Source organism: Alosa sapidissima, chromosome 12 (assembly GCF_018492685.1).
Source record: "Alosa sapidissima isolate fAloSap1 chromosome 12, fAloSap1.pri, whole genome shotgun sequence".
NCBI lineage: Eukaryota > Metazoa > Chordata > Actinopteri > Clupeiformes > Clupeidae > Alosa > Alosa sapidissima.
In genome coordinates, this window is record NC_055968.1 from 16,037,292 (window position 1) to 16,061,801 (window position 24,510).

The 24,510-nt window shown below is 46.8% G+C and overlaps 1 long non-coding RNA gene across 1 annotated transcript; it reads left to right on the forward strand.

The window, feature by feature from the left end:
* The first annotated feature begins 12,606 nt into the window (after window positions 1–12,606).
* On the forward strand, window positions 12,607–21,849 carry LOC121678403. The gene is made up of 3 exons (XR_006021229.1): window positions 12,607–12,618; window positions 18,378–18,382; window positions 21,740–21,849. It is a non-coding gene; the product is annotated as an uncharacterized LOC121678403 (long non-coding RNA).
* Window positions 21,850–24,510: the final 2,661 nt, after the last annotated feature.

Sequence of the window (24,510 nt, forward strand, 5' to 3'; positions counted from 1 at the left end):
TTCCTATCACAATGACGCCTATATAGCTCACCGTGAGGGGGAGGAGGACAGGGGAAACAGAATTGAGGAGAGAGGAGAAGAGGAGGAAAGGGGGGGGGGGGCGACAGAAGGGAGGAGAGAGAATAAGAGGAGGAGGAGAGGGGAGCAGAAAGGAGTAGAGAGGAGAAGAGGAGGAGGAGGGGGAAACAGAAGGGAGTAGAGAGGAGGAGGAGAGGGGAAAGGAATGGGGGCAGGGAAATCACTCCTTTGGGCCCTAAATGAGTGCAGATAAGACCCCCATAGACTACACACACTCACCCCATGGATCATATCTGGCCCTTGTGTGGTGTAGATCTGTTTTGTGTGTGAGTTTTGGCCTAGATCTGTTCCAGGCTCGGCTGTGCTGTGGGCGTCTGCAGGGATCGTGCCGTGCAGGTTAGTGTGAGCTGTATTAAATCTGAGAGCCAGGAGCAGGAGCAGCAGGAGCAGGAGGAGGAGGAGGAGATGAGCAGCACATCCCTAAGGAGGCCCAGAGGAGACAAGAGGAGAGCAGCCTCTGCTTGATCCCCCCTTCTTTCTCTATTATCCTCTTTCACTCATTCACTGTGCAATCTTTTTTCCCCTTTTCTTCCCCCTTCATCCCTCTTTTATTGACTGCAACCCCTTCCTCTCCCCCCTCTTTTCCTGCATAACCTCACACTCCCTCTCCTGTCCTTACGATCGCTCTCTCTCTCTCCTCCTCCTCCTCCTCCTAAGGCCAACAGCTCCATGTTGAGCATCTCCACTCTCCCGTGCTCTCCTCTCCCCTCTGCTCTGCCGCTCCGCGTGTGACTGGCTGCAGTGCCGGAGCTGCCAGTGAATTCCAACGGAATACGAACGAGATCCCAGCTTTTCCGAGGGAGTGCAGGCGGCTCTCTCCCGCCGCCAAGGAGTAGGAGTTGGGACGGCACGGGCTTCCAAAAGCCTCCGCCGATCCATGTGCGCTACAAATGTTCTGGCAGCGTTCGGGCCTTATTTATTAGGGCAGGGTGGGCCTGGGCGTCAGCAGGCAAATTTAGTGGCATTCACAGACTTCACAGTAACGCTGTGCATTAGGCATCCTTAAGGAGCATTAAGGAAATACAGCAGTTCACTTTAATAAAGCTCTAATGAAAGCACTGGCATTTAAAACTGCTTCTGGCCTTCTGAAGGTGTCGTGGGAATAATTCAATGAAACACCAATGAAGGAGGGCCCCTGCTTGATAACCCCAGTGAAATGCTCACAAAGGTTTGCTTTATTGATGATGTTCTTTGGTTAGGCATTTAAGCTACTAGTAGCCCATGTGGTGCCATGAAGGAGGGCATTTATGGATTCCGGGTACAACATGCAGCGCGTTTGTGACTGCCACAAGCCAATCATGCGTTGCCGATGAGTCTTGCATTATGCTGTGGAATGTGAAATAGGTTTGGCTGGTAATCTGCCATTACACTGTGGGAAATCCCCTACCTATAGCACAAGGAAATTAATACCTTTCTTGTGTATGTCATGATGTTGGTTAAGAGGAAATGAGGCAAAGGTATTTTATTGAATAATGTTTTTTTTTTTAAGAAATGCTACATTTACAGTATAATGGATTAGTTAAACCAAATGAAAAAGTGTCAGCATTCAATACTACCGATGCATGAAATAATGCAGAGGTTGTTCATTTAGAATAGTATATTAACCTATGCCAGTAATACATTCATTACCTTACCATTACGATGCGGTGCTTAAGTAGTTTGGTGTTGCTTTGGTTTCATTCCTTTGGTGTATGTGGAAATAACTATTTTATAATTAAGGATCAGTCATGAATAGCACACTTTTAAATTTAATTCACATGAATGACCATAGTGTTTTGGTGATGTTGATGTTCTGTCACAATCTGGTTGATGGTCCTGTATCAGAATAAAAATGGATAATGAGCTTGCCTTTCATTGGGAAATGTAAACAATATGGAGACATTCATCACAGCAGTATTGATTTTCAAAACTCTTGAACAATTATGGATTAGGTGTTCAGTTATGAGTGGAGTGCCTCTTTACGGTCTGTGAATAATACACATATTGGAACATTTTGGAAATCTGATAGCAGCCTCCAACCCCCACCCCCACCCCCACCCCCACCAAATCGCCCACCCCCGCCACCCACACACCCACTCAACAACCCAGCCGTTAGTCCCGCATAGCTATCGACTAACAAAAAAGGCAGGGATATGAGCTCACCAGTCTGGCCCCGCTGCCTGTGCAGAAACACAGACACATGAATTCACACTTGACCTTCCCGGGCGCGACCTCTGACCCGCGAGAAACCCGTGGAGTGGGGACATTCTCCCAGAGATCAATGGATCATGACCGATGCCCTGTCATGATAGACCCGAGCATTAGATGACCTCTGAGCGAATCCACTATAGCCCCTCAGGGTTAAAAGGTGAAGGGAGATGCTCTAACCACTAGTCTAAAAACATGCACCACACCACTAACTGAAAGTGTCTCCTTGGGTTTTTATTTTCTTTTTTTGGTGAGTGTCTGCTACTTTATTTGGAAATGATCTCATTTGTTGTACAGTGATCTCATCCTCCTCTCTCTCGACTGCTGGTTTGTGTCCTGGGAAGAGTGATCGTGTTGCTCCGGAGAGCTTGCTGGCTTTAATATCCCTGCACTGCCATGACACAGCCGGCCCATGACTTCCAGCAGGATTAGCCTCGAAATGAGCTAATAAATCAGACCAAAGCAAGTCGGTGCAATCATCGTAATTCAACAGCCACACTGGAAGCACAGAGCCTAACTCTGTTACGGGGAAAAGTGTAAACATAGTACATAATGAATTAACATTTCTATTTCCAAACTAAACCAAAGCAAACCGAACTCTAATGCCCCAACCCCATCAGTGAAACACAAAATAACATCAAACCACCTTGTGTGGTGCCATTAATAATTTATTATTATATTTATTATTATCATTATTATTATTATTATCATTATTAAGAATGTCTCTATTGCCAATCCATTGCCAATCTCTCCAGAGATTAGATTGCCCTCATGATGCATTGAACTTGCTCTTTGCAAAATTTCGAGGCAGATCACTTTACTGTGAGCATATACACACAGCATACATATAGGCTCTACATCTGCACCTTGCCTCATGCAAACCACTCCAACACAGCAGAGCTGGGGAGCTTGGACAGCAGGGCAGTGAGGGCTCGGGCTCCTGGCTCCTCTTCCTGGGCGATCTGTCTGGGGCTTCAGTTAGCTCTGCAGGCCCACAACAGGGTTTGGCAGCAGGCAGTCTGCTGTGACACGCGGACGGTGTGAACCCCAACATTCAACAGCCCAGCACACACAGTGTGTGTGTGTGTGTGTGTGTGTGTGCGTGTGTGTGAGCGTGTGTGCACTGGTGTCTGCCAGCTCTCTGCCAGACGTCAGGGCTAAATCATTCAGTAGAGGAGTGACTCAGAGGTGCAGTCTTGTGGGTTTTGGCAATGGTGAGTCAGAGATGAAACACAGAGAGAGATGGAGGGAAAAAGAGAGGAAGAAAAGAAAGGCAAGAATCACAAGTGGTACTCTCCTCGCCCCTGGGTAACACAAAGGAACAGCTGGCCATGAATAGGTGAACGCCTGGCACTGCAGTGACTCCCAAAGCTCCTGGGCACAGTGGCGGGCATAGTGGTGGGCACAACACTGGGCAGAGCTGGATCGCTGCAGCACGCCGCGACTCGACTCAACTGGGACTGGTGCAACATCTGCTAATTACATAGCAAAGAGCAGAGCAGGGGCCCCAGTGTGGTGTGGCACTGCCAACCCACGGCCCCCACTGACTGATACACACACACACACACACACACACACACACACACACATATACAAACACACATGTCCACACACCCCTCTCTGCTGTGGTGTGAGGAGGACGACAATAACAGAGTGGTGTGAAAACTGTCAGGGCCACACAAAAAAAAGGAAAGAAGTAGAAAGAAAGAAAGAATGGAAGAAAGAGAGAGAAAAAAACTCTACCCTAATGTGTGGTGGTGAGTGAGAGGGCTGGTCTGTCTAAACATACTGGCTTATTCTATCCATGTGTGCACCAAGAGAGAGAGAGAGAGAGAGAGAGAGAGAAAGGAGGGGGTGCTGGAGTGTGTTTCCACTAAGGCATTTCAAGAGTGCTGGTAAAAAAAATCGCAATATCCTTGACATCAGCCAAAGGCACCCCTCCTCCTTCTGTCTTCTCCTCCTCCATTCTCCCTCCCTCCTTCTTCTCTCCCCTCTCCTTCCCCACCTCAATCTCCTTCTCCCTCTCTCGTTGGCTCCCACCCTCCCTTCTTTCAGAAGAAGGGGGGAAAGAGAGAGAGAGAGAAATGAGAGAGAGAGAGAGAGAAAAAACAGAAAGACAAACTCATTTCCATACAAATGGAGTGCAAGCCTCCAGCCCAGGGACCCGGCGGAATTGCAAATATTTCATCTTTGCCTGGGAAGCCGGCTGCTGCTACTTCTTTGCCATTACCTCTCCCTCCATTCCCACCCCCACCCCCTTCTTCTCTCTTTCTCCTTCTCCTCTCCTCCCTCCCTCCATCCTTCTCTGTGTTCTCCTCTCTGCCATCATTCCCAATTTCTCCATTCCTCTCCTCTTCCCCCCCCCCCCCCCCCCCCAACTCCGCTTGCATTCCTGGCGGGGCCCGACATCAGCAGCTGTGGGGGTCAACAGGAGCAGTCTGGACCGGGCTGCTTGGCAGTTGGTGACAGGAGGGCCATGTGCCAGTTGTGGACACAGGGATGGCTGAAACACTGTGTGTGTGTGTGTGTGTGTGTGTGTGTGTGAGAGAGAGAGAGAGAGAGAGATAGAGAGCGAGAGAGAGAGAGAGAGAGAGAGTGTGTGTGTGTGTGTGATGGTCACATAGGCTATTAGCTCCTCTCCTATCTCTGCCAAACACTCACTACCTCTTTTCCTCAGCACCCCCTACTCCCCCTCTCTATTTCTCTCTTTTCCCTCCCTGATCCCCCCATTTCTGTCACTTTATTTTGTTCAGAGTGGAATTTTTCCAAACAAAGGGTCTGTTGTTGGACACATTTTTCCCTTCCATTTCACAGTGACTGGAGCGCGGTGCAGGACACAGGCTGGCCATAGGAGCACAGATGGACAATGCGTAATACAGTTAGTTATAGTCACTGGAATTGGCAAGGGGCAACAGCCGTTCGTGTGACAAGATGTAATTCTCTGTCTCTTTAGCCTTTTGTTTCACTCACATGCACATGTGGCACAGACACACACACACACACACACACACACACATGCTTGCATGCGTGCACACTCATATGAGTGCGCACACACACACACACACACACACACACACACACCCTCACATAGGCGTGGACACATGGGCATATGAGCTTGCCTGGATATGTGGACACAGGCACACTCATGCAAATAAAACACATTCAAATGCACACACTCTACCACACTGCTTCTGGTGTATGAAGGGAGAGGCAGGGTAGGCTGAGATGGAGAGATGGGTGTGCACAAACACTAACACGCACTCACACACACACAGCTGAGAGTGGCCCTGATTAAGGAAGCTTTATTTTTCCAACTGGAGCACGCAATAAAAATTGAATGAGGATATAAATAATTCAGGCCCACTTTCGACCGAGAAAACTGGTTTTCTTGAACGATAGCGTAGAAATCAATGCTCTCTCTCTTTCTCTCTGCTTGCCTCCCCTTTCTCTGTCTTGCTTTATCCTTTACCCTCCTAATCTCTCTGTCTCTCTCTCTCTCCTCTTCCTCATACGTACATGTCAGTGGGAGCTGGGGGCTGAGGGGAGTAATGTGTGCATCTGTATGAGCATGTGTGGACGTCAGCAGTTTGCATGACTGCCTCGCTATTACTCAATACATCTCCCCCACCACCACACAGCCACCACCACCACCACCAGCAGCACTCCCACCCAACCCCTACCCCCTCTCCAGAGTCGCTGCACCACCCAGGGAGGGCCACTGTGGCTGGGGAAGGAGGTCTGGCCCCGCTGGGGGTCAGAGGGAGCCGAGGGAGGGGGTAGCCGGCTCGCTGCTGTCTCATGCTGGGCTGCTTCCATCACACAGGCCCCCGGGATCTTATTCCTCTGGTGGTGCTTACTCATCGGGGCCATCTCAGACGACTGATGACTGACTGACGCACTTCGCTGTGGTCCACAGGAAGAGATAGAGAGAGAGAGAGAGAGAAAGAGAGAGAGAGAGAGAAAGAGTGTGCGTGTGTGTGTTGTGGTCATCATTAGTGATGGGGACGAGACCGCCTATGCCGAGTCCGAGACAAGACCGAGTCTTTGAAGGGTCGAGACCGAGTCGAGACCGAGTCCGTTGGTTTTCAAATACAGTCGAGTCCGAGTCAAGACCGAGTCTTTGAGGAAGCAAGTCCGAGTCGAGACCGAGTCCTTTAGGAGTCGAGACCGAGTCGAGACCAAGACCATAAAAACATGTCAGTTTTCATATTCATGATCTAATATCACCCCAATTAATAATCAACAGTTAGGCCCAGGCTTGGAATTTCACCATTTTAGGGGCAAGGCCACTTGGCCTTCAGTTGGGCATATTTGGTGGGGGGCACAAAGGCCACATGTCAGGGCACCAAGGCCAAAGTTAACTATACAGTAGTAGGCTATAAAAATAATCAAAGTTGTATTTAGCCTATTCACAGCAGTAGACCTGCATCACTGTATGAAACATTACAAAAACATGAAACATGACATATTAAATAGAACTGTAAATCATCAAGGCTATATTTAAGATTTATATTTATTTTATATTTGGCCTGTTATGGAATCATGTATTGAACAATTTAAGCACAGCTCAGCTTTAAGAAACTCAGATAGCCTAGATGCATGCTTAGCATTTTTTGATCATTAAGACTCCTTTCACAAACTCTTACTCAGCTGTATATCCTCTGATTTTAATATTTACCTATATCTAGGCAATATTTGTAACATTTATTTTGTATTTGGCCTGTTATGAAATCATGAAGAACGATTTAAACAGATTTTGAAACCTAAAGACCAAAGTTGGAGACATGAATGTAGACCTTGCTGCAGATTACATTTTTAATTTAACCGGAATATGTTGGAACAGCTTACTGTACAGGGGACTGCTTTATTTCTGGTAAGGTCTGCTGTTTATTCTGATATATGGTTTGTCATGTGTTGAACTAAGAGTTCGTGAAGTATTCCACCGAGATGAATGGGTAGGGGAGATGGGTATAGCACCTTATGTAGACGTTATGATTAAATTTAATTATATTATTTACTTTTCTCGCGAACCGTTCACCACAGCAATTAGCGGCTAACATTGTTTAAAAGCTGAGAAAAAGCTCTTTCATGTGATGTGATACATGTGTCTGTGTGATGAGTAGATGAGAAGAATGGGTGAGTTTGGACGCACTTTCTGTCTTGCCATGCTGCTGTCATTTTCACCACTGTGTAAGACTGAATTAGTTTGCGCTGTGATGCTAAGATTATTTTGACAGGCTATAGGCTAAATAAAAATCGCTATTAAACGGACGCAAAGCAGAATATTGAAAGAAGGGGGCACCAAGGCCAACGCAAGGGGCAAAGACGTGGCCGCCGTGAAATTTCATTTTCAGTTTTTTTTTATATATGAACATAAAAAAATGCGCTGGTCTCGAGGACTCGGTCTGAAATTACGAGTCCTTCTCTTCCCACTGTGGTCCGAGACCGAGTCAAGACCGAGTCTTTGAAGGAACAAGTCCGAGTCGAGTCCGAGAAAGCAGAAATCGGTCTCGAGACCGGTCTCGAGTCCGAGACCGGACTCGAGTACTACATCACTGGTCATCATGAAAGAGTGTACTTGCTCAAAAATAGCTTTCCTGCTGTGGTGTATCCTTCAGAGAGATCTTGCTTTAAAGGTATGACGTGGTGAGGTTACAGCTGTAATTAAGATTTTCTCAGTCACTGCCTACTATACAGGTTTGTATTCGATTCCAAGAGAGAAGCCCAACATGTTCACTTTACCTGTGCTCTGTGCCTCTGAAAAGCTTTGGTTTAATGAGTGTACATCTAAAAATGAGACTCTTGGTGAGTGTCGAAGATGGCGCTGGGTCAAGCAGAGAACCTACAGCTCCAGGAGACGGGAGTCCTCCCAGGGAAACATGTGGGCAGCAGATCTGCCATTCTTGTTGCATGTGCGCCCGCATGTTTGGATATGTGTGTTTGTGTAGGTGTGTGTCGGTTTGCCTTGCTGGCATCTGTGTGTGTGTGTGTGTGTGTGTGTGTGTGTGTGTGTGTGTGTGTGTGTGTGTGTGTGTGTGTGTGTGTGTGCGCGTTTGAGGATCTCTGTGTCTCCGAGAGACAGCAAGAAAGGGAAATGTCACGATGATTAATTAGCCGGTGTTGGTAACCCCAAGGCCAGGTAACGGGAGGTTCCTAATGAGCCGTTGTCTCCTGCTGGCTGAAATAAATATTCAGCCATGTTTGTTTGTCTTTTCACACTCTCGGGAAAGACTGGAGGCAGGGCAGGAAGGAGGCGTGAAGGAAGAAAGGAAGAGAGAGAGAGAGAGAGAGAGAGAGAGAGAAAAGAAGCCAAGCGAGAAAGGAAAGAGAGTGGGTGAGGGAGTGTGAGAGACAGAGTGAGAGAGAAGGAGAAGGAGAAGAAAAGAGGACAAATAGAAGATGCTTCCTACCCCTTCTCCAACACCCACCTATCCTGCTGTGCCACCATTCCATTCCCAGCTTCTCATCTCTTCATCCTTTCTCTCTCTCCCTCTCTCTCTTTCTGTCTCTCGCCCCCCCCCCCCTACTCTTTTCTCTCCCTTTCTTTTCGCTCCGTTTTTCAGGCTTTTTTCTCTCAGCTCACTCCCACTCAATGGCCCACTTTAAGAGCAGAGGTCATGGCTAGCCACTATGCTGAAAGACCACCCCCACGTCCCCACCACCCGCCCTCCAAGCAGACGTCCGCTCCGCCCCACTGTCAACAGCAGCCCACCACAGCCAGCATTGTGCACACACCGTCCCCAGCCATCTCCTCTGCACCTCAAGCACACCATCGTGAGTCATAGAAGCAAAGTGTATCTGAGCTGGAGGTAGAAGAAATACCGAAAGAGTTCAGTACGGCTGACAGGTTAATGTTAATGGATGCAGCAGCGGTACATTTTTTGGGGGGCTTTTTGTGTCTTGAGTGTGTGTTGTGGGTTTGGTGCTGGGGTGTGCAGGTTAAGGTTGAATTGAGTGGAGATTGGACCAACCATCTAGAGCAAAAACAGAGGGGACTGGCCATGGGGACAGCTCTGCACAGATTCTGTTTCTAGCCAGGATCTGTGTGTGTGTGTGTGTGTGTGTGTGTGTGTGTGTGTGTGCGTGTGTGTGTGTGTGTGTGTGTGCGTGAGTGTGTGTGTGTATGCATGCACACACTTTTTCATTATTCACTCAAAGAGACCCTTAATTAATCAGCTGGTTTGTTCTTAATTACTCCATTTGCAGGCCATTGGAATTTGCTGAGCAGTTGATTCCCTCCCAATGGGTTGTCCATAGCGACAAAAAAAGACACACACACACAGACACACACACACACACACACACTCCAGCCCAAGCCAGAGAATGCCATATAAGCCTCCCAGCCACGCTCACAACAGCACCACTTCTCACTCTGTCAGGTGATAACAAGCACCAGTGAAAAATTTGCCAAGATGTCAGCGAGGAGCCCTTGCCTATAACCTTAGAGTCTCTCTCTCTCTCTCTCTCTCTGATGCTTGCAGGTCTGAACACAGTGACTCTAGCATGGGAGCCAATATGAAGCAACCCGTCATGCCCATGACATGATGCAACAAAGATAGGAGTGAGAAAGCCTCCGCAAAACAATAGACCTTTCTTCACAATAGCGTTGTTGACAAGAAAGCTTAAATCAGAGTCACATCATTCAAACCGCTGTTTGTCAAACTGCTCAGAGTTGTATGCTGTTGTATGCAACTGAACTACTGACGTCATAGCGTCATACGGTTAAGAGATGTAACTTGGTGTAAACAAGAGTTTCTTGGTGTTTTATGCCCTCAACGTTGACTTCAAGGCAGCTCTGCCTGGAAGGCGCTTTGGTTAGGCATGGGTTAAGGTTAGGGTTAGGGTTAGGTTTAGGATAAGGTGCCTTTAAGTCGACGGTGGCAGCACTGCCTGGAAGACGATGTTGGCGGCATAAAACACCATCGAGCGATGTAAGACTAAAGCAAGTGGTATGCTCCTCCATGCACATTTGCACACGTCGAAGACTTTTGTGGTTGTGTTGGGAAGCACACAACCCCGCCCCACCTCCCACATGCGAGATGATGGCATTCTCGTCACACTCTGCGTGCACGGGACACAGACGTGGGAGCCTGTCACGGCCTGACTAGTGAACAAGCTGGTAATGGTGGGGATGGGAATGGCCAGATAGACACTGGAATATCCTCTGCATTTTTATTTTTTGAGGCACATACATTGGGAGAGACAGATAGAGAAAGTGAGAAGGAAAGAGAGAGAGGTGGCAGAGGGAGAGAGAGAGAGAGAGAGAGAGAGAGAGAGAGAAAGAGAGAGAGAGACAGAGATTTGGTGGCCATAAACTCAAGCTGTGTTGGTGGGGGTGTTACAGGAAGAGCGAGCCTTCTTTTTTTTTTACCTGTCAGAAGCACTAACAGGACTCACCACAAGCTCTATCTTTATCTAGGTCAAGGAGGCCTCTGGGTGTCTGAGCTGCCTGCCTCCCCGAAATAGACGGCTACTTGTGAATACATTTGCCTTCTGACACCTGTCGAGCAGAATACCTAATAGCAAGGTAGCATTAGTTACCGCTGATGCCCATGCATGGCTATTTGCCCTACCATTCCACACCTACTTGGTACTTCAGAACGAACTCAACCCCTAGCTAACCTACTGTACTTTTCTCCCACAGGATGCTTCAGTGTAGCGATAAGTGCAAGTCTGAATACATTATGCATCCAGTCAGACAGAAATCTCATCATTCGGACAGTTAAACAAATGGCAGCACCCTCCTTTTCGATTTTGAAACAGGTTTCACAATGTTATGACGACTGTCTGAGACCGATTGACATCCAAGCCAGGTCATTTTGCAACACCGGAGGATCCTAGACTGCTGATATAGGCAGGACTGCGGTTAGGATGAGAGAGATGAGGGCAGCTGACTGAGGTGACCACTGCTTTGGGTGTGTGTGTGGTGTGCTCCTAGTGTGCTCATTCCTCCTAGTGTGTTTGTTTGTGCGTGTGTGTGTGTGTGTGTGTGTGTGTGTGTGTGTGTGTGTGTGTGCCCATGGATGTGTCAAATGCAAAGAATACATTCTGGTGTGTGTGTGTGTGTGTGTGTGTGTGTGTGTGTGTGTGTGTGTGTGTGTGTGTGTGTGTGTGTGTGTGTGTGTATCACTGTACAATGAGACCCACTTGATGACTGACGATTCATGCATGTCTCTGGTGTCCAGTCCTTGGCTGGCTCCGGGCCATCCGCGGGGATGTGAGTGATGACTGCCAGGCTAGGCTGGGTGGGGAGGAAACATGGGCAAAGCAGAAGCTGAAGGGGTGTGGGTGGTGATGGTGTACTGGGTTAGTCATGTGCTGTCCCTGAGCGCCGGATTAGTCACACTCACCTTGCCCTCAATGACTCTTTTCATTTCTGAGCACGCATGTCTGTGTGTGTGTGTGTGTGTACTGCATGTGTGTATTGAACATATGTGTGTGATGTGTATATGTGTGTGTGTGTGTGTGTGTGTGTGTGTGTATGTGTATGTGTGTCCTAGTGGGGCGTGCTCAAGCAAGCGTGCGCATATGGCTCATATCTGCCGCGCAGCGCACATCTGCTCTGTGTTGGCTTGATGTTGTTGTTGTTGTTGTGTCAGACAGGAGAGCAGTGAGTTCTTGGCACAGCAGCCTATAATCAAACCCACACCCAAAAACCCACACAGAGGAGTGACGCCCGCCCACACACTTACGCCCCCGCGCACACACACATGCACACATGCACACACACACACACACACACAGTCACATGCACATCCTGTCCCTCAAGCAGGACTCTCGGTCAACTGCGATCACTCACACCCTCTCTCTCTCGCGCTAAAATATGCAGAAAACCACTGCAGGCAGGCAGGCAGGCAGGCAGGCAGTGAGTGAGTGAGTGAGTGAAGGAGCGAGAGAGTGAGAGAGTGAGCGGGCGGCTGGGATAGGCTAGCCTCAACTCCGCTCCGCTCTGCTTCGCTCGGCTCACAGCTTGGGCAGCACTTCTGCTGTGATGACTACTGCATGTCTCTGCCACCCACAGCTCCATCTCTCTCCCTCTCTCTCTCTCTCTTTCTTCCGCTCTTTCTCTCTCTCTCTCTCTCTCGCTGTCACTCTCTCAGGGCCGCTCTGCTCATGTGGTTTGATTCCGTCTCTTTCCTCTCTCTTCTCCTCTTTTCTCTGCAGTTTCCTGCATCTCAGAAAGAGAGAGTGAGTGAGAGAGAGAGAGAGAGAGAGAGAGGGAGGGAGAGAGAGAGAAACAGACTTGCTACAAGTATAACAGACTGGAAGTGCATGTACAATGCCTGCAGTGTTATCAATACAAATTAGTTGAATATAGGAACATGAAAAGTCATGTCTACAGACATGCAGAAAGTACTACTAGTTTTTCTCAGTCACTTTGGTGCTTTTCTCACATCACTATTAACATTTGCACAGCAGTTAGTGCATTTCTCAAAACAATTAGTGCAAACTGCAAAACCTAGTGGATAACCTGCTAAAGCACGTCACTTGCTCAAAATGGATAGTCCATTCCTCAAAAGCAAGTATTTATGCCAATGAAACCGCCGGTGTCATTAAAATGAGAAGTCTTGACACCATCATTTATGAACAAGATAGTCAAATGGCTTTGTCATGTTTTCATTACGACAGTTTATGCTCTCAGTGTTTTCCCATGCAAAAAAACATCAGAACTCGGTGACACTACCTGAAAATGCTCAGACAGCACTATACAGTACTTGTACAGCCATTTGAAAACTACAGTAAAGTTACAAATTGCTGTAGTTAGGGGAGTGAGTACAAGACACTGAATATGTACAGTGTTTCATAGTTTTACTGTATATGCTCTTTGCAATTCTACAGCATTGTGACAGAATTTGATAACTAGTTCACCAATTTTGTATGTAAAGACTATTAGTTTTATTGGGAACGACTATTCAGCATCCATAAGTATAGTTCATTTTGACTGACATAACAAAGCAACTGATACATGTTCAAAAGCATTTGCAATTTGTTCAGAGGAAGGAGAAATTGCTACTATGATGTGCACAAATGACTAAATGTTGTGGAGGTTGAACAAATAGTTATGATAATTTTTATTCTGATCTGAGAAAAGCACCAAAGCGACTGAGAAAAACTGTATTATAGAAACAGAAACAGATAGAGAAATCTGACAAACTTAGATAGACAGACAGACAGAAAAAAGATAGATAGATAGATAGATATATAGATAGATAGATAGATAGATAGATAGATAGATAGATAGATAGATAGATAGATAGATAGATAGATAGATAGATAGATAGATAGATAGATAGATAGATAGATAGATAGATAGATAGATGAGAGAGAGCGTGAGTGAGACAGAGAGAAAGAGAGATGAGAGAGGGGAGCAGCTGCCTCTAAACCCTGCAGCAGCCCCCCCACCCTCCCCCAATGGTCAGACAGGGCTTGAGTGTCAGGCCAGTTGTGGTGAGGTGTGTGACTAATGCTAAAGAGCACAGAGGATGAATCATCCTCACTCACCGACCATCACCACCGCACACACACCTCTCCCCATTACTGAAAGGACACACAAAAAAAGAATTTATGATGATTAAATGAAAAGAAAATCATTTTGTATCTCTACTTCTACACCTTCAAAGCATCACGCTCTGTACAAGGCACTTCTGACAGGATGATTTGTTGTTGATTTTTTGTGTGTGTGTTTCTCACAAGAGGATGGGAAGTGTGAGACGCTGCAAAAGTCACATTCCTGGCACAGCAGGTGCCCATTTGGGCACAAGCCCAAAAATCTTCCATTCTGATAATATTGACGAAGTGAAAGGTCTCCACTGCTTTCACAGATGCCACTGATAAGGAACTTGACAATCTTTTGTTATTTTCACACTCACACACACACACACACACGCACACACATACAAGCACACACACACACACACACACATGCACACACATGCCGAGAGAGAGAGGACGCAGAGGACACAGTTGTCAGTGCAATATATGAAAATACAGCAAATTAAAGAAAGATTTCAGAGTTTTCACAATGCCCCCTCCTATTCCCTAGGATTACATGTGCATTTAGATCCTCAGATCAAAGCCTCGGCACCTGGATTTAAATCATCTATCACTCCCGTGGACAGTGAGTGACCGGGTGAGGGCCTTCCTCCCCTCTGGAGTGAGAGAGGATCTTAGTTATTTAGGGTGCCCTTGGCAGGGTCAGCCACACTGAGGAGGATGTGGGGCTTTGTTTTTACGGCCCTCCGCTCTCCCGCCGGTCTGCTTCCTCAGCGCTGGCCTGGTCTTCATCACCCTCTCCTCTCCTCCACTCCACTCCGCTGCTGACCTTGGGGCTTATGGGGCCACGGAGGTTTGAGGCTTCAAATGCTTTCAGCAGGACGCCTGCAGGACCGGGGCCCTCCTGAAACACACCACACGAGTCCACCGCTCGTCCTCCCACACACACACACCTCCTCCTCCTCCTATCCGCTTGCCTGACCTTTTGAAGTTTACGACTCCCTCCCCACCACCACCACCACCACCACCACCACCACCACCACACACTCTCACTCTCACACACACACACACACTCTCCCCAACCCCACCCCTTTCCTTTAGTTCACCAGCTCACAGTATTTCACTGGAGCTCCTTCTCTTAAAGGCCTGCTCCACCCATCTCTTCCCAGACACTCCCCCACCCTTTCTTGCCCCGGCACGATGCTCCCGGGCTTCCTCCCACTCCCTCAGCCTCCCCCTATGCCCCCCCCCCCCCCCATCGCCTCCATCACCCCTGTCCCAGTCCCCTGGGCCCAGCATGCCTGTTGCATTCTTCTGCACTGACTGACTCTGTTTACACTCGTCTCCTTTCTTAGTGCACTGGGGTTCCACTTCTCAGCAACATTCCTCATCTTGACTTTTTTTTCCGTCCTATTCTTTTCTTTTTAAATCTCTCTACTTGTCCTCTTCAGTTCCATGTGTATGTCACCATGTCTGGTCAGAAATGAGTTTAAAAAAAAAAAGGATTATTTCACATACAACTGACAGAAACCCATCTGACGCAATTACTGTGTTATCAGTGAAGTTGGGCCGGCATCCACAATTTCCTTCAAACACACTGGTTTCCATTACGTCACCCAACAGCACTACATGTGGTCAGATGCAGTAACAGCTGCCATGACCAGTAAAACCTGAGAAATATCTGGCAAACTCCAGGGGAATCTTTAAACTTCCCTTTCACTCTCTAATATTTACAATATATATATATATATAAGAGAAAGAAAGAGAAAATAGAGAGAGGGAGGTGGAAAAAAGCAGCCTGAGAATGCATTCACTGTTCACCTATCAAGAAGGTCATCTTTTTCCTGTGCGTGGCACCGGTGTGCTGCCTACAAGACAGTCAGCACATTCAAATATCACTCTGTCTGAGCGTCTGGTTGCATAATTCTCAATCCACGGCACACGGCAGCATGGAATGCATTGTTCTAAATGCTGTCCTGAGTCTTGAGCAACAGCCACCTCCTGTCCTTCTCTGATCTTGATGCACACACTTGACGCACACACACAGTCATTGTTCACTCATTCAGCATTTTCCACCTGGAACCATGGAATTAATCTCTGGCTTTATTTTACCACAGGAAGTTTTGACTCATCCCTCTCTGTGCTCTTCCAGGCAGTTGCTTTTTATAATCCAAACAAACCACTGACCTCTGACACAATTATGATACTATTCAGAGCAGTCTATCTAATCTATCTTTCTTTTCTCCCCAATTGTCTGTCTGTCTGTCACTACTGCTACCCTCACCTTCAGAGGAGAGCTTCGGCAGGATTATTTTATTAAAAATGTGTGTGGACCATATTCTTGTAATTGGCCTTAGACAATGCCATCTGTGAACTGTCTCTGTGCATTTGTCTGTACCAGGCAGGCCTGGCTGTATCAAGGGTCTAAAGTTTGAGACTACCCAGGCCTGGGTGCCTGGCAGGCAGGCAGGAGAGTGGGTGGATGACCCATGGTGGGTGGGCTGGAGCGACAAGCAAGCAAGCAGGCCAGCTCAAAGATGCTGATGTCAGTGCTGAGGAATTGGCCAGCGCACTCAGGCTCTCTGCACTTCTCTCTGTGCACTACGGTCTCTCCGACACGACGGCCTCGACCGCTGAGCCACCCACCCACGCATCACGCCCTCTGATCCGGCAGGAATGCTGTGTCCGACTCCGTCTCCCAGCCACGCCACGCCCCGGCCCCCCAACCCCCAACTTCAAACCCACCCCCACCACCAACCACCATCCACCCACCTCTATCCCTGCCCGAAGATCCAGTGTCGAGTGTTCCTGGGCCCCCCGCCTGCAGTGGGTGTGTGCAGACGCAGCCCTCATAAACACCTCTGCTTCTGCAAGCACCCGGGGTCACAGACACATGGAGTCTGAGCAAACTCTCAATCTGTAAAATTCATTATTGTCTTTCTCTCAGCTGCAGAAGATTTTAATATACATTCTATATATATATATATATAATATATATTTTAATACACTCTCTCTCTCACACACTCACACACACACACACTGCGCTGCTCATAGGAATCTCATAGCATTTTGGGACTTCTAATGCATACATGTTATTACAGAACAGAACTACTATAGAAATCTTATTTAGTAGTTACTCTTTACTAGTTATTTTCCATAAGGGATACTTAATGAGCCGTGACCACGAGGTGATATTAGTCTATTACCTCTCACCGCTCAGACAGTTGCAAAATACCACCGCAAACTATTTGGAGAGCGTAGACCTTTGCCACGGCCAAATACTGTAACCTCAGTGAAAGTTACACTAAATTCATTAAGCTGCTGTGAGTTGGAGCCTCTTCAGCATTGGACAGACTTTCCCTAACAGGTCCAATTCTACACCTTTCCACCAAGCCAGCAGTGTTTGTGTGTAACCCTGAACACACAGACAAATGAACAAACAGACAAACAAACCGCACTGAAAACATCACCTCCTTTGGCGGAGGTAATGACGGCAGGGGCTGACCTTCCATGGAAGGCAGTGCAGGCTAATAGAGCTGGGTCACACGGAGGTCGGCTCTAAATGCACATGGGAGATGCTGTTTGTGTGGAAATGATAGCTTACGCAGCTCACCTGTGCGTCACCCCGAGGACTAGTGGGGGCTCGTAATTGCTCCTCAGAGCGAATCCCTTCGCAAACAAACAAACCTTCGCACATAAATGTATTGATGCATCACATGAACCGCGCATAACACCACTAATTTACCACAAAAGTCTGAACAGAGAAAGAGAGAGAGAGAGAGGTGGGGGAGTGTGTTTCCTGTTTCTCCCACACCCATGGCAGGCAATAGTCCAGTGGCCTTGGTTGACGTCTTGACATCGAGGAAGGCGCTGGGGAACCTTGAGATGGAGTGAGGCACAGAGGGGGAAAGAACACGCTGGTGGACACGTCAGGAGCAGTGAGTGTCTGCTCTGTCGGACAATGACAACAGATGACCTGCGCTCAAATGACCTGACCAAACGAGGCGACTGATTGTGTGTGTGAGTCTGCCTGTTGTGTTGAGCTCGTTAAAAGCCCGGAGCTTGCAGATAAAAGAGCCTCTTGTCATCTTCCGTGGGATACCTCAGAGGGGGGGTCACACTCAAAGCCACCTGTGTGTGTGTGTTTATGTGTGTGTGTGTGTGTGTGTGTGTGTCGGGGGTGAAGGTAGGTGTGGTTGGGGTATTATGTTTCTGTCACCACCACCTGCCACCACTTCTGAGCTCAGCATTCAGATAACACCCACTGTATTCCCAGACAGACCCCCCCACTGCCATTACAGGCCTCAAAGATTAACCCTCGGCTTAAATGGCAAATTGGAATTATCATCTTGCACATTAGTCTTGTTCCCACACACAATAATGGATGCCAAATGTGTCAAATATCAGGAAATGATACGCTAAAAAAGCATAATTCCTCTTTCACTTTCATATTCCCATCACCCTTGAAACTACACAGCACTTAAGTGCGATAACATTGTAAAAACACAATATGGCTGTGTCAGGTTACATCAACAATGACTAGTAATGACAAAGATGGCTATATGTCACTGATAATCCCAAGAGCTGAAGTCATAAGATAGTTATGCAGAGATAATGAGTTCATGTTGACGGCTGTTCTTTTTATGAACTAAAGCAGAGGAAGATTGCCCAATGGTGTTCCAATATGAGTGTATGAATGCTGTCAGTCATCTGCCCTTGTTCAGTGGTACCACCCACACCACTGTGGCACTGGCCCAGAGCACTTGAAGCACACACACCTTGTGATGTATGTGTGTGTGTGTGTGTGAAGTTTACACAGAGCACATTCTTCTGTCTGTGTGCATCGAAACACACACACACACACACACACACACACACACACACAGAGAGAGAGAGGCCCAGAGAGGGAGAGGAGAGGGGCTCACTGGTGTAACACAGAGAGACACACTCGCTTGCGGGCATATTTCATAATCTCTTCCCTCTTCCCTCTTCTCCCACTCTCCCCTCCACTCCTCTTCTCCCACCTCCTCCTCTCTGCCCTCTGCTCTGTTTTCCTGTCTATCTTTCCTTCTCTCCCCTCCTCTCCTCTCCTCCCCTGCATTCCTGCCTGAGTGGGTGGAAGGTTGAATGAGGTTGCTGGAGCCCTGAGAGGTAGGGGTTAGAACGGGCCGAGTCACGGGGACCATTCCCCGTCCGTCTGTGTCCACGGCCACGTCCTCTTCCTGGAATTATGAAGCTCGGGGAGGACGTGGAGGGTCGAGAGAGCCGGGGGCGGGGGGGGGGTGGGGAGTGCACGGGGAGAGTTCAGGGCAGGTGCTTCCGAAAAGGGTTCCCTTGGTTTTTCACTTTTACTCGGACGGCAGGCAGTCAATTCAGTCAGTGTGCTCACTGACAAGACTTTGGGCAGAGCAGCAAGCAGAGAGAGACCCCTGCTGGTGCCGAGGTTCTACTGCAGCTTCTGTTGTTTGAGGAACCTTTTCGCAACTTTTGTTGCCTGCTCAGAAAGGGGCATTCAAAGGATGCATATTAGAGACATTAACACATTATTCCCCAAACAAAGATTATAAAACTTTGTTAAGATATTCAAATAGTTTTGAACAAATACAGTGCACCATTGATATGCATTAGAGCTAAAATCCAAGAGATTACCAGCACAATAGCTTTACTGAGTCTAGTGGTGGTTAGGCTTTAAGCCTGTGAATGGGAAACAGGTCCTGGGGTGATGAGACAGCCCATTAGGAAAGAATAAGCCTCAAACCACCTCCAGCCTCCTTGTAATCTGAAAACTGACATGGTTCCTTGTAAATTGTTGTTTCAATGCCAGCCCATTCTTTAGCGAGCAGTTTTCCCCCCCCCCACACACCCAAAACCACCTTTGGATTGTCTTCCAAATATACCAGGAGGAGTTTCACTCACACACAATAGAAGTTGTGTGTGTGTGCTCTCCTTGAAGTGTGTCCATGTCTGTGTGTGTGTGTGCTCTTTATCATGTGTGGCAGGGTGAATTAAATGCATTGCTGTCGGGTGTGGATTCACAATGAAATGTGGCTCAATAGCACTGGGTGGGTACTTTCACAGAAACTGGGCCTTAGCCGGTGACGGAGCAGAGGAGAGCTCAGGGAAGAGAGTTCAGAAGCGTTGCCACCTCCTCAATATCTATAATATGCAATAGCTGGATCATTCACCGCCGACTGAGAGTCTTGGCCAACCTTGGCCTCATTCCAAACTCGAGCCTCGCCCTGTTTGGCTCACGGCGCCTCTCTGAAGCGCAGCGGTGTCAGAGGTGGTGGCAGCAGTGGTGGCCTGTGGGTGAGAGGGGAATGCGTAGCAGCAGGACGGGACTGTATTTCCTCTTCCTGTCTCGTCAGTGCCAGCAATCCAGTTATTGATTCAGCCCACGTATCAGCCTAGTGTACACCCACCTACATTTACTGGAATACACATTCACACGCACACATTCACACGCACGCGCACGCACGCACACACACACACACACACACAGACTCATGAATTCTTTATTTGAATCCACCAATCAAAGTTCTTACAGAAAGGATTCAAATATTTTCAGAGGGTACAGTACATAAAACATCGCCTACGCCACACAGCAAGACTGCCTATCACAGCTGATATGGAGCACAATTTTTTTAGGGGTGAATGTAAATGTATTAATAAAACATAGCTTTTATTGTCCCCCAAACAAACATTGTTTGGTTACACTTTACTTGACAGTATCGACATAAGAGTGACATGACACTGTCATGAATGAGTCATAAACAAGTCAGAAATGTTTATGACATAACACTTCTGTTATTAAGTGACATTCTGTTTTTGTCATAACAAGTTAGGGATTAGGTTTAGGTTTAGGGTTAGAGTTAGGGTTCATGTGTCATGACAGTGTCATATGTTCATGACAGTGTCATGTCACTTATGTCGATACTGTCAAGTAAAGTGTTACCCATTGTTTTTTAGCCTTCTGCTCATGCAAAACCATGAGCTAATACATATGCTATTCTGTTTTCCTTTACCTCTGATAATGACACAGTATAACTGTGCTTTCTGCAAAAACTGAACAAAATCTGAACGATTCTGATAAAAAAATCTGGCCTTAGCCGCTGTACTATGGCATCATAGGGAAGAATGACAGGTGGAAATAATGTGAATCATCCTGTGGCTTTAGAACAAAGGCAACAGCTGTGGCACTGGGTGCAGGAGCAGCTTTATCAACAGAGCCAAGGCAGATCAGAACCAGTTCAGGACCAGATCAGATGTAAACCAGATTTAACTATGCTTGCCTATGAATGGTGCATACAGATATGTTGTTTTTTCAAGCAGCTTATCTCACATTTCAAACTTTGCAGTAAGTAACATTTCCAGGAGGTATTCGTGAGTATAGAAATCTCAGCAATTTTGAGGAAAGCACTTTGAAGTCTGAAGTTTGCACCTTGAGCAATTACAGTTTTTCACAATTGCTAAAACACATTTTTTGAAACCATCCACCCTTTTCTCAAAACTGTAAAAACAACTCCCAAATCTCAAACTACATTCACAAAACCTCTGACAACCTCTGCAAAACTGAACAATCGCCTCAAAACAGTTGTACCTGCTCAAAACTAAACACTGTCTTCAGATCACCTCACAAAGCAGTCAAAATGCACTGTTGAACAGTCATTGAACAGATAAGCAATGCAAAATAGTGTTGAGTGAATGCAAGAGGCTGGCGGAGCCTTTTGCTCATCGGTTCTCTGGCGGTCCGCTGGTGGGTTGCCGACAAATGCCCCAATATTTTACCAATATTGGTCTAAAATCTTTTTAATTTATTCAGTTATTACTTCATCCATCATTTTCATAATGTCACGTCTTTTCGTAATATTCATGACGAGTTAAATTTAAAGAGATAATGGTCCGACGACGGACCAAAGTGGCATGCCACCAGTGGCCTGCTATCTGCCAATCTGATATCTGGGATTTACTGTAAATCCAGTGAAAATATGGCCTGGCTAACGCCAAACCGCATGTCATTGAGATGGGGTCTGTGAACTACATGTACATTTTCTCGTATTTGAAACATGGTTTACGAATGCCCAAAGCCGTTTATTGGGCTATTGGAATGTCTATCAAATGTGTCTGTACGTAGCTCATCATTCGGTATGTCGTCATCGTCTTGCTGCCCCCCCTCCGTTCTGTGATTGGTTCCTTTATTGGAATCCAGGCTGCCTAGCAGCGTGAATAAAATTGTGCGCATAAGGCAGCATGGGAAAACCCAGGCTAGTGAAAATAAAGTATTGAGAAAATAAAGTATTGAGAAAGGGGGTTTGTGTTTACTGTTTTGAAAGGGTGAAAGGTTTCAAACCATTTGTTTAGCAAATACATTTCAGTACTGTAGAAGTATTGCAGTCTAGCCTACGATGTACTCTGAATGCCTCACTGATAGTTTCTGTCCATTGTTTATATGAACCTGCACTGTTCAACCATTTGTTTACACCCTGAACTAGCTTATATTGGTTGTCACATCATGTAATAAATGTTGAGTGGTTGTGTTTAACATGACATTTGTGCTTTCTTTATGTTTACCTTTTGCCACTTGTTGTTACCATTATGCATCACAAGTGCATTACAATGCAAAATGTGTTTTCTTGCATAAGAATAGAGTTTTATATGTGAAAACTGTTTATGGTCTTGCCAAAAGGGTGATCGATTCAGGAAATGTGTTCAGGCAACTGAGAATTGCTTAGTGTTGTAGCATTAGATTTGGCAGCACCCAACAACAGTTATGAAGGGTCTAGAGAGAGAGAGACTCAGTTCAGAGCCACTGTGATGCAAAGTAATTGCGCTTCTATGGAAACGAGAGTAGGTGCAATACAGTCTACAGCAACTGGTTGCTTTCGGTGGTCACAGAAACAGAGCACCAAGACACCTGCACCTTAGATTGAAGATATTAATGACATGTGCTGAACTGCAGGGTCAGCAAAACTCCAACTGCAACACCATGCATGCAAGTATAAGAGAAGAAGGGCCAGAAATGGCATTCAGACCCTGTTTACAAATGTAATAAATTTGTAATAAATTAAACAATAAATCTAAATATTTGCAGCTTTTGAATTTAATTTTACAACTGTTCTGTTTTTAACTCATACTTCCTACACATTTGATATCACATTAAACACTGCAGCCAAATGTGTGAATCAAATGCCTCAAAATAATCTGTTAGATTTAGACACCTAGAAACACAACCAGCTATATTTACTGCCTACATCTGAAGACGCATAATAATGTTTTCATTATTAGGGCAGGAAGTCCATTATTGCCTGAGACTGTAATTAAATAAAATCCTGCTAAAAACATTTCTAGAAAGTCATAACATTGAAGCATTTACATACCCACAAGCCTCAGTCTAATTGCCTTGTTTAAATCGAATGGGTCGGACAAGTTGCAAGGAAACAAAGAAACATGCAAACACAATTATCACATCAAATGTATGGGCTGTCAGCAGAGAGATGAAGTCTTTGTTCTCTCTGTCTGTCTCTCCCTGTGTTTGGAATGCCTGGCAGAGTCTTTACTCAGCGTTCAAGCCCCTGCTATGTAAGCCAAATGCACACACTGATAGGTTCTACCGGTATTAGAAACACTACACATATCATACCAATAAATATAGTAAGATAAATCTTCGGCCTACACATTATCAGTCTCTTTTTCGGCATTTCATCTTTTTCCCTGTTATTTTATTGCTATCTATATTTATGTATACTGGAAAACAGTGTAAAATTACTGAAAATAAACTATTACTACTACACCTACTAAATGCAATTGCTGCTGGGATGCAATATTGACTCAATATAAGAATAGATGTGAGAGAATAAGAAAAGATGAAGAGAGAGAGAGAGAGAGAGAGAGAGAGAGAGAGAGAGAGAGAGCTGGATCAGGAGGTTAAACAGAGTGACACAGGAGGTGTGGAGGCAGCAGAATGGCTTCATTATTGTGCGTGTAGGCACATGTCGGTGTGCATGCTGGTTGCCATGGCAGCGCTCTGTCATGTCAGCTCTGGCTCACCTTGCATGAATGGAGGCCTGTGGGATATGCATATCAGCCCTGGCTCCGAGGAGGGGTGTGTGCTTGCGTGTGTGTATGTGTGTGTTTGCGGATGGGGGGTGGAGTGTGTGCAAGTGCGTCAGTAGCTAAACAGCCGGTACACACCCACGACAACCGCGGCTGTTTGTGTCTCCTGTGCCAGGATACAGACGCTTTGGCTCTCCGAAACGCGTCGCACATGCCCTCGGGGACAACAAACAACAACAAACGCGACAACTCCCCTCCTTCTTCCCGCACGTTGACTTCTCACCGCGCTTGGCCTTGCGCCAAGGGGATCATGCAAATTCCGCAGCCGTACAAATTTTCTGCCGGGTGCTCATCCTATAGGCCTGATCCTCCCGAGGATGGCTCTTATACACAAACCAGAACCAACACCGCTTAAACACCCCATCTTCTCCCTCACCCTACACCAACCCCACCTCCAATGGTCCCTTAATAGAGACAGGGATTTTGGGTGGAGGATGGTACAGCAGGTTTCCATGGCAACATTTTTTTACACTTCTTTGATGGAGGGAGCAGTGAGCAGGGGAGGGGAGGAGGGGAGGGGACACTCACCACTCAGCTCTCCATGAGACAGCACATACTGTCTGCTATCGTCTCTCAAGCGCCATTGTTTTAGGACCCACAAGCGTGTGTGGACACAGACACAGACACACAGACACACAC